Source organism: Topomyia yanbarensis, chromosome 2, assembly GCF_030247195.1.
Source record: "Topomyia yanbarensis strain Yona2022 chromosome 2, ASM3024719v1, whole genome shotgun sequence".
NCBI lineage: Eukaryota > Metazoa > Arthropoda > Insecta > Diptera > Culicidae > Topomyia > Topomyia yanbarensis.
Window position 1 is genome coordinate 296,912,787 of NC_080671.1, and position 11,424 is coordinate 296,924,210.

An 11,424-nucleotide genomic window follows, 5' to 3' on the forward strand; every position below is an offset into this window, starting at 1 on the left:
CAAGAGTAAACTAAATCTAGTTTCTGCTCTATTTTTGAAGACCGAATACAAACAGTATAGGTCTGGTGATGGTCTCAAGTCGGTAGATAAACTGATTGAGCATATTCACTTCTCTAAGGGAAAATTCTCACAGGTTGGTGATAGTCTAGGCGGTTATTTTACTGCAAGATATTTTCACTCCACTTGTCGTTCAACAAATAATAGCAATAGCCGCAATATATAGTTTTGGCCAGGATTCGACCCCAGTTACTCCTCTGTGCAGCGTAGGAAATGGGGAATAAATTCCTGAACACGTCTTTATCGGAGACAACTTCATCGTCTTGCGACATGAATCTACGGATAACGCCGTCAGGTGTACCAGGAGACAAATCATGTAGTCTTCCGTAGATTGCACCGCCCTCCTTGTAGACGGGGACCTTAATCTTAACTTAATCCTGTTCATAAAGATGTGTCATGCTGTTACTGTAGATAAATTGATCTAGTGAGGCATCTGGCAATACACATATTCCCTTTTAACGTGACGTTGGTTGCTGGAAGATTTAGCTAACTCTAATTTCTTTAGTAATAAAAGTTTTTCCTTATCGTGTTGTTGATCGCTTTCACGCGTCATTCATGGCAAAGCTTTCCTCATATTTGTTGTACCCTCATTCGTACGATGTGGACCACCATATCGCTCCTTTTTTGCGTATAACCGCTGTAAGCATTCGTTTTCTAGTTTGGTCAAGCACAAATCCCACTCACTACCAGAACATGGTCAGAAGCGAAGTTCGTTTCTCAGAAGATCCTGACATCAGTGACATCGGAGAAATACCCAGCTGATTTTGGATCGCGTTTTGCCATTCGGGATTTCCAGTTGTGCTTCTCAATAGACCTTTCTCGTCAAAAAATTTTATATGCAGAACAGCTTCCGTTTTCATCGCTGGATCGATTCTGAATACTGTCACGTTAATTTGGTGTCTCTAACTATTGAAAAAATCAAAAATTCTTCGAACTGCCCATTTTACTCTGTATTCCCCTGTCCTATTTTACCTTGATTCTCCATACTTTTACACCATTTGGATGAACTTCCAGTGGGGAATATGAAATAAAGTTACGGCGGGTAGCCTATAACAAAGTTCCAGTAGCCTACCGCTCGCCGGCATCCATTTTAATCTGGCTATTCGCCGTTTCGTTTACTGGGTATGAACTCCAAGAGTTCATTCGAATTTGTCAAAAACTTTGTTTTGACGTAAATGAACCCCAAAACAGTGTTGCAGAATATACCGATTTACCGATATTTAAACCGATTTTTAATTTCAATGCCAATAAAGTTACTAAAAATACCGATTTCTTTTTTCTTACCAAAAAATAACGATTTTCATATAATAAGATCAATTAATATTACGTATGGGCCTTTTTAGAAAATGTATTCTCCTTTCCACATCAAATCATACGGAAATTGATTCAGCAATCTGCCAGGTTACTATCAAAACTTCAAATGAAGCTCAACAACCGATTCTGAAATCGATTGAGCTCAGTAGGTTTGATTACATAACATTAGAATGATCTATAATTTAAAACCAATAATTTGCAGTTGCAGGTAATTTTTGGTTAGCATACATCTTCACACCGATATATACCTTATTTTTATTTAGAACCATACCGATATTAGATTTGTTCCAGTACCAGTAGAAAGTGGAAGTACTCCGGAGCAAACAGAGAGAAAATCGTTCCTATGTTCGCTTTTTTCTTCTTCCGTTAGCAAACTGGAGTAAAAAGCAAGTTTTTTTGCTTCTGTTTGCTCCGGAGCAACTTCTGTGTACTAGAACAAACCTATTATACAAAACCATCTGACAACGCTGCTTTAAAGTGAAAAGTGCTCTTCAAACATCGATGACATCTTTTTTGTTTTTTTTCCTGTTTTCTCTACCTATCTGATAATGTATTTCCACGGCTTACATATTGAGTTCTACAAGATGACGACACGAATGAACTCATGATGAATGAAGTTCATGTTTGACAATTCTCGGTGGTTTGTTTACTTTGTCAGTTGCGTGAGTTCGAGTGCAACGGGTGCTCATCTGTTGCATTTGCACTCACGTAACTCCCATGTAAACAAACCACCGAGAATTGTCAAACGAAGTTCATCCAACTCATTTTGTTGGGTTATGTCGGTTGGTGTAAAACCTAATACTTTCTGTGAGCCGTGATGTATTTCATCCTGCCAAGGAATCCAAAAACATCAGCTGTCTCCCGTTTCCTGAGAGTTCGCCGACCAGTTTTGCTTTCAAGCTGAAGAAAAAACTACAGTTTAACTTCACCAGGCACAATCATCAGATGCAGGAAAATATTAACCCAGAATGGTTTCGTGTTACCGTCCAGTGTGAGAAACATTTCACAAATGCTAATCGTGTATGCCTAAATGGTTTGTATTTGTGCGGATCTGCAAATTCGGTTTTTGTGGAATAATTCGACCAAGGGCTATGATGTAGCAGCGGTGGAGAGGAAGTCCAATCATACGGCTTCATCCCGCCCCGGGAGCAGATGAGCGCTAGCGAATGTTCTCAGGCGGTTGGAGTTCTGGGAGGGAACGACTGGTAACTTTAAGGTAAATTGTTTGGAGTCATTTGTTTTTTATTACAACTATTGACGGACGTTTCATTGCAGGGTATATATGAAGCCGAAAACACCCACAACAATGGGGTAACTAACATAAAGCTCGCCGGTGATAAAGTGATAGTCGCACGGTTGAGTGGACGAATCGATTTTCTGAGACTGGAAACGTACACGCAAGGTTGTCAGATCGATTGGGGATTTACGTCTGCATATGGGCGAAGTAAGTTCTATGTTTCAAGCAATTTTTTTAGCTCACCTAGGGCGCAGAACAGACAGATTTTACTTCTTTTAAAATACTGCATATTCTAAGTCATTTAATTTTCAGTATGTAATGAGTATGTCATCAAGTGCTTTAATTCTTATTCTTTTTTAGCCCACGAACGTACCGGTTCGCAGGAAGCATTAGTTTATTTCCGCTATCCGCCGGCTCAAATCCGTCCACAGCGTTGCCAGCTCAACATCACGTATCCGAGGAGTATCATGGAGTTTCACCAGCAGAGTCACCGGTGACATGTTTGGAAGTGGCGGGCGGTACAGTCATGACTGGCTGCCAGGGCCACACTGTTAAAGTGTTCCGGCTGGGGTAGCGTTGAGGGATTTTGTCGCCGCTCACGGTACATTTCTATTTCTTCTCACTGATGTGTAAATACATTTGCTGCACCCGCTTCTAGTGAATACATTTGAGCAGATATCACAAATAGATCCCAAAAAGTTATTTCTTCGGGAGAAACGCTTCTCACATATCTCGAATTCCCGAAGTCCTGGTGAAATTATGGTTGATATAACAAATTCTGCCTGTTTCCCATCATTCTACTTGATATATTCCTGTCTATGATAGGCTACTAGTATATTCCGTCTGAAAATATCTAAATCGTTAGCAAAGAAACACTTGACACTAGCGACGATAGTCACCCGTATGAACGTTTGCAGATAGGCTAAAATGTTGTGGATAAAATCTTTGTCGCATACGGCGCATTTGCATGGAGCAATTTAAAAAAAAAAGTTCTTGAAAACTGCTGTACCCTCTACATCACATCCCTATCTTTGAATTGCAAGCGGCCCTTACACATTCAATATTTTTGTCAATACTAGAGAGTATTGACAAAAGTATTGTACGTGTAAAGGAAAAAAGTTGTATTGACGATGTGGATTTCAAACGGGACTGAAATATTGCAACAATATCATCAATACTGGTATTGACAAAAATATTGAACGTGTAAGGGCCGCTAAACAGTCTGATTCCGTCAGCAGCGCCGCGTTGATGAATTAGTGGATTTTTTATAGTTCCATGGATGAAATATACAGACTAATGTTAATACTGAGCAAAATTAGATTAGAAGCTATACGGTTACGTTACAATGTCTTAGTTAATATCTTCCTTGGGAATTTGGTGTGATTCTTTGTTGAAAGGAAGATTCCTTTACCGGATTAATAGTCAAACCAATAGGTTTCTGTGGGATTATGAAATTATTCAATTACATAAAATTAAAAACTTTTTCTTGGTTTCATCTTGTTTCATTAATTTGAGCCGTTGAAGCAGTTTGTTAAAACGTCCCTTATCAAACTCGTGCTTATCGCATAGCGCGAATTTCAAAATGTCGAACACTATAGTCAGAGCATGTAGTTCAGCATGTTAAGTTCGTCGCCGTGTCACGTAAGCAAAACCTCGAGTCCTAAGTTTTTTTTCAAAGATTTACAATCTGGTACCAAATTCGATAATGATACCGGTGGGAATACCGTGTTGGAATCGTAATTCGGTACTAGGGCGCAACTACCAAAACGTGGAATCTTTCAATCAGAACGCGATCCAACGCTTTCCGGAACGAATCCGTTGGATAGTTTTTGCTGGATGAGTGCTTCCTCGATGTAATCGGCTACTACTGATTCGTAAAGTGTTACATTACCCTTACTGGGCACCTGCAATGATGGTACCTAACCCATTAGGTTTACGTCGAAATATGTATAACTCGAATTTTCCACTCACGTAAATATAGATGGTGCGATGGAATGTTTTCTTGGGGGGCATTACCGCATCGAGTTAGTTTTACAGATTTAAATAATTTTTTCAAGACCTTATATTAGTAATGGGACATTGCAAAATTGACAGTTTAGCGAGCTTGTTTACATGGTCTTAGAATATAAAAGCAATTCGAACCAAGCTTTGTTCTGGGTGAAATCAAAAATTTTCTAAGTCCATATAAACAAACTCTCTGAACTGTCAGAAATGTGAGGTTATACATTTTCATGCAATGTTCTATAGCAAACTGTCAAAGATACACTCTCGAGTTCATTTGTGACGTCACCGTAAAGTAATGAACTTAGTATCGTGATTCACCACTTCATTTGCAGTGTTGCCGATAAAGCAAACTGAAATTTACAAAACAGTGCTGCCGAAACAGGTATTTCGAGTCTCACCATTCTTGATTTGGTGAAAATATTACTCAACATTCTTGCAATTTTCAATTTTCAAAAAATCATTAAAAAATCAGGGAAGGTCCTAAAAATCTCATTTTACCGTGAATGGTCTTAAAAGTATGATATCTTTCGATCAAAAATAAGAAAAATAGGGGTTAGGTCGGACAAGAAAGGTCTATAGCATTTCGTCTTAAAAAGTGCTACAGATATTCATATTTACATCGGGCCGCGCCGAGGTTGGTCATCCAATATTTCCAACTATCAAAGACAACTGTCACGATACTCAGTGTCCTTTTTGCTTTTGCCTGAACCAGCGCGAATCGATCGACAAATCAGCTGTCAGGCTGCGTGCACGAATCAAATATACGAATTAAAACAGTTGTCTGGATCCAAGATATCGATTCATCAACAGAGGGGAGAAAACGTTGCTTGAATTCTATAAATAAACAATTTATCATTTGCAGATGAGACAATAAATTAAATTCTATTCAATACGACTTTACTGGATTTATTGATTTGAACTACATATAATTTCCCCGACTCATTATCGCCGAAATGCGGTATAACTTTTGGAAGGCGTTTTATAAAGCAGGGTCTATATTCTCGAGTTGAAATTTCGATCGCTGGTATTTATTATCGCACAACGTGGTTTTGCGGATTCTCCATTTTGTTAAGATGATTTTCCAATAGAAAAAAGATGGGTGGGTAATGTCAGAGACATAACCGGAGTGAAGTAGAATACACTTTAGACCGGTAAATTCTGCTCTGGAATAAGCAATTTCTATGCGATTTTGTCGACTTTAGCACATTCATAGTTTATTTGGAGTATTTTTGGAATTATCAAGTTGACAATTTGCAACATTCTTTGAAAATATTGTTGAACTTTTATGAATGAAGGCACGCAAACGAGCGTTTGACCGTCGTCCTACTACCAGCATCAGAGAAGTAGCAGATCAGCATTTTTCGCCACATGACCTGTACCAAACAAACCGTAAGTCCACCGGAGGAAAGGCTCCCCGCAAGCAGTTGGCAACAACTCCCTGGCAACCCTATACCATCATATGGAGTTTGACAGCGACCGACATATATGGGGCGTTATAGCTATAAAGCCCCAAAGAATTATGTTCGGCACTATGCTCGATATTCAAGCATTTCACACGACGTTTTGCATCTTGTGGGATGATTTAATAATTTAATTTAATCGACATTTTGTAACTAAATACAGCTTCTAATCATTCGGCTCAAAATCAATGTTTTGCCTTTCATGGCAGTGATGTTGGCTGTACAGAGACGTCGTCCTTGACAGGGGCTGGTAGGCAACGAAGGCCGTGTAAAAGTGCCCCAGTCACGGTTAGCGTTAAGAAGCCCCATCGCTACCGAACAGAAACAGTCGCCCTGCGAAAAATTCACAGCTATCAGAAATCGAGCGGGCCTAAATTGTGACCCAAAATAAACCACAAACCAACAAGTTGTTTTCAGGACCAGCCAATTATAAAGTATTATTATTATAAATGAAATTTTCCATTGCCTTACAACCTCCCACCCCCTTTCCGCCCGGCTTGAATAACTATCAATCTTGATGATGCTGTGCGGCGGGGGCACTAGTTTTTATTATAGTAGAAAATTTAGGTTTACGCGTTTTTCCCTAAAGTTTTTTAGCTGTGCTGTTTTCAAGGAAGTTGTAGTTGAATTCAAAATAAAATAGTTTATTTCTGTTGTCAGAGATGGACCTTCCAACGAAAACTAGTCTGGCTCGCTTGGAATCGAATTGTATGGACCAACCACTGCTTTCACAAAATCTGTTATTTTCAGTAATTGTACATTCTACAGAATTAGTCACAACTATTTCCAATCAGCGCAAAAATCGAAGATTTTCATTCAGTACAATAGCAGATTTTCACTTTTAGAAAAACAGGCAACATTCAGGCCGAAAATTTTGAAACGGAGCACCTATATCGAAATGTTAGAAAACGTTCGATTTTTGTAAATTGAATCATTACACTAACCTGCCTACAAATCACACAAATAACTTTTTTATTTTGTGCCATTCTACTTGAAAGCGACGATATTGTTCACAAGTGGCTCACTTACCATCCAACGCTCTTGGCAAGCCACTTTCTGATGCTTGTAATAAAATTTCAATTCGATTCTTTGTCGATAAATTGATGGCCCTGAAAAGGGCCTTTTCTTTGGGCAGTTTTCGAAATTTACTTGGTGCTGGTGTATATGGTAACAGTTTTGGTGCCATCGAAGACGGCGTGCTTGGCCAACTCTTCTGACAGCAGCAAATGGACGGTGGTTTGAATTTTGCGGGAGATGCTGCAAACGAACTGCTGCATGCTGATGCTGCAAACGAACTGATCGTGAACAACAGCATGCTGAGTTTTTATACCTGACTACAGCACAATGTAAGCTCGTCCTTTTTTGTGTTGTCCTCAATATGTGTTCGTCGTAGCTCCTTGGTTGGTCGACCACATATTTTTGATAAAGAACAAAATTGAAATTGTGTTTCCACTACGGAGATTATCGAACACTAAGGGTAAAGAGAGTAATGTAATACGGCACCTTTGTAAAATGTTTGAGAATTGAAACCTTTTTTGAATGCGCCTAGTAAACACGAAACTGTAAACAAACACACAAATGATAACTTTTTATTTTATGTCATTCTACGTGAAATCTACGATATTGTTCACAAGTAGCTCACTTGCCATCGAACGCTCTTGGCAAGCTACTTTCGGATGCTTGTAATAACAAAATTTCAATTCGATTCTTTGTTGATAAATGGCCCGTACCAAACATACCGCTCGTAAGTCCACCGGAGGAAAGCCTCCCCGCAAGCAGTAAGCAACGAAGGCCGTGTAAAAGTGCCCCAGTCACGGTTGGCGTTAGGAAGCCTCATCACTACTGAACAGAAACTGTCGCCCTGCGAGAAATTCACAGCTATCAGCAATCGAGCAGGCCTAAATTGTGACCCAAAATAAACCACAAACCAACAAGTTCTTTTCAGGACCAGCCAATTATATTCCAGTAAGATATAAATGAAATTTTCGTTTTTCATTGCCTTACCTCTTTCCTCCCGGCTTGAATTACTATCAATCTTGATGATGCTGTGCGGCTGGGCACAGGCAGTTTCCATTATAGTGAAAAATTTAGGTTGTAATAACAAAACTTCAATTTCATTCTTTGTCGATAAATTGATGGCCTTGAAAAGGGCCTTTTCTTTGGGCAGTTTTCGAAATTTACTTGGTGCTGGTGTATATGGTAACAGTTTTGGTGCCATCGAAGACGGCGTGCTTGGCCAACTCTTCTGTGACAGCAGCAAAAGGACGGCGGTTTGAATTTCGCGGAACATGCTACAAACGAATTGCTGCATGCTGATGCTGGAAACGAACTGAGCGTAAGCAACAGCATGCTGAGTTTTTATACCTGACTACAGCACAACGTAAGCTCGTCCTTTTTTGTGTTGTCCTCAATGTGTTCGTCGTAGCTCCACCCCTTGGTTGGTCGACCACATATTTTTGATAAAGAACAAAATTGAAATTGTGTTTCCACTACGGAGATTATCGAACACTCAGGGTAAAGAGAGTAATGTAATACGGCACCTTTGTAAAATGTTTGAGAATTGAAACCTTTTTTGAATGCGCCTAGTAAAAATTCACTTCACTCCAGTTTGTTTCTGACCATATTTGCAATTTGCGTACTGAAATAAATCATAATTTAGGGTTTAACCCAAATAGCTCTCCAGGGAGAAACAGTCCATGAAACAGAAAATGCAAACTCATTCTTTGAAATGATTTTGGTGGCTCTGAAAAGGGCCTTTTTTATAATGATACAAGTGAGTTCTACCTTTTCAACTTCCAAATCCATACAAAGTGCGTCCCTGCCGCTTCAGAGTATAGACGACATTCATTGCGGTTTTGCGCTTGGCGTGTTCAGTGTAGGTCACGGCATCTCGGATGACATTTTTCTGCACACCATCAGCATTCGTAGATTAAATTGGAGATGCATTTTACATCACCACGACGAGCCAGACGCCGACTGGCAGATTTGGTGATTCCCTGGATTTTTTCACGAAGAACCTGGCGATGACGCTTGGTACGGGAACGCAAACATGATACCGCTCATTGTACCGTCCGGACGAGCATGTTGCTCGTGTGGTAAGCGAGCACCCACTGATACAAAACAAGCTCGCGTGACCTGTATATATAACATTCCCGTATGTAATGAAACGCTTACATGCTCCTTGTTGACGGCTCTGCGTGGGATATGCTGACAAATTGCGTATTTTCCTGGCTGTTTCTGAAGGATTTTCTGAAAATCCTTGTTTTGGTTTATTTATAGTAGTCGCAGTAATTCCGAAATTTAATACGATATACGTGCACAAATTTCCGATCAGATAGTGCAAAAATATTGCGATTTCGTCCAGTAGAACGGAAGATACTCGCATTTCAAACCTGGGAAAATTTCTCAACTGAAATTTTTGAAACGGGACCCCATATTGAAACGTTAGAAGTATTCTACTTCAAAATAACTGTCGATCATTGGCAACCTTCTTCAAAAGTACACTGAGATAAATCCGTAGATTTCCGTAGAAAAAATTACATTTCCGTAGATTTTATCTACGGATCCGTAGAAAACCTCCAAATCCGTAGATCTACGGAGATTTCCGTAGATCTGACATCGCTGAATGTTATATTTACCAAATTTTACGTAAATTAGAAGCATTCACTAATCAGTGCTAACTAATTTTCTTTCGATTAGTGAACAAGTTCTGAACAGTTTCGCTCAGTAGATTAAATTCTGAGTAGTTTCCATTAGTAGATTAAATCATTGAAATATATATTTTACATTGTCCAAAAACCCATGAATTCCGAAATAAAACCTCAAATGTTCAATAATATTAACAATTAATATTTACTTAATCTAGGTAATCTTCACAAATTCCAACGGTTTTGCAAGATCGCTGAAAGTCAATAGAACTAAGGTTCTTATTCTTGCTTTGTAGTGAAATCAGTAGTTCTTTGGACTCACTTTACATTTTTACTAGTTTCAGGGACCTACGAAAATCAGTCTACGATATTTTTAATTCGTAAGTCCAATTATATAAAAAGTATCTAAAAAGAATCTATTTAAATAGATAAATAAAAAGATAGTTATTCTCACTTTCCTGAAAATATTGTCGAAGACAGTCTTTAACCCATTCCCCACGAGAGTAAAAGAAAAAAAAACATGTGTTTTTCTCAGGATTGTTATGATTACGACATAATCAGTATCATTTAAATTAAAAATTTCATAAAGTTGAGTTAATGCAAACTTCGGATGATGTCACAGAACTAGTAATAGTAGCAAGACGCCTGATCTTGAAAATAGGAGTTAAACCTATTATCCAAATCCAGATCAGAAATTTCGACATTCACTTTGCTCGGACATTCTTTGCAACCGTAAACTTTGATTTCACACTGATATATTCCTATCCATGGAGACAACATTGACGTTGGTTTCGTTCTCCTGATTAGCAAATGCGTGTAAAGTTTCGTGAGACGGGTTTTTAAATATTTTTCTACTCATTCCAATTTAGCATCTTCTACACCTTGTACACGTGTAATTTAGAATGCGTAGCATTTTCAAGCAGCCCTAAATACTTTGAACTCTTGAATATTCATTTTGGTAACTAGAGAAATTTCTAAATTAATAATAATCAAATTTAATTCGTCGATGCACTATAGCCTGTCTTGTAACAGACAACATACTTTTAGGGTTTTTTTTAGTGTCTATTGTCTTAGTTTTGGAATAGTTTTCACTAAGAACTTTTCATAATTACGTTCAGTTTTCATTCACTATCTCAAGTCATCAGAATTAATGCATTTATGCAATAATTTTTAAGCCCCTCCCGAAACAAAATCCTGGCTACGGGCTTGTTCCCTTTCTATACATATACAACATGGTACTATCCCCAGACCCCTTAAGGCAAAATGGTCTTAGTGACCGTTATTCAAAAATTGATAGAAAAAAGCACCTATTTTTCTTGAATGATTTCACAAATTTGGACCTAACTTTTGTTCAAAACAACAGAAAACCAAAAACCTAACGTCATTTTGTAGCATTTTATATTCCCTTTCTACACATATACAACATGGTACTATCCCCAGACCCCTTAAGGCAAAATGGTCTTAGTGACCGTTATTCAAAAATTGATAGAAAAAAGCACCTAATTTGCTTGAGAGATTTCACAAATTTGGACCTAACTTTTGATCAAAACAACAGAAAACCAAAAAACTCAACGTCATTTTGTAGCATTTTATATTCCCTTTCTACACATATACAACATGGTACTATCCCCAGACCCCTTAAGGCAAAATGGTCTTAGTGACCGTTATTCAAAAATTGATAGAAAAAAGCACCTAATTTGCTTGA

At 38.4% G+C, this 11,424-nt stretch overlaps 1 long non-coding RNA gene across 1 annotated transcript; it reads left to right on the forward strand.

The window, feature by feature from the left end:
• The first annotated feature begins 2,198 nt into the window (after positions 1 to 2,198).
• Positions 2,199 to 3,350, forward strand: LOC131683319 (uncharacterized). Its single transcript, XR_009304499.1, has 3 exons — positions 2,199 to 2,587; positions 2,647 to 2,815; positions 2,969 to 3,350. It is a non-coding gene; the product is annotated as an uncharacterized LOC131683319 (long non-coding RNA).
• Positions 3,351 to 11,424: the final 8,074 nt, after the last annotated feature.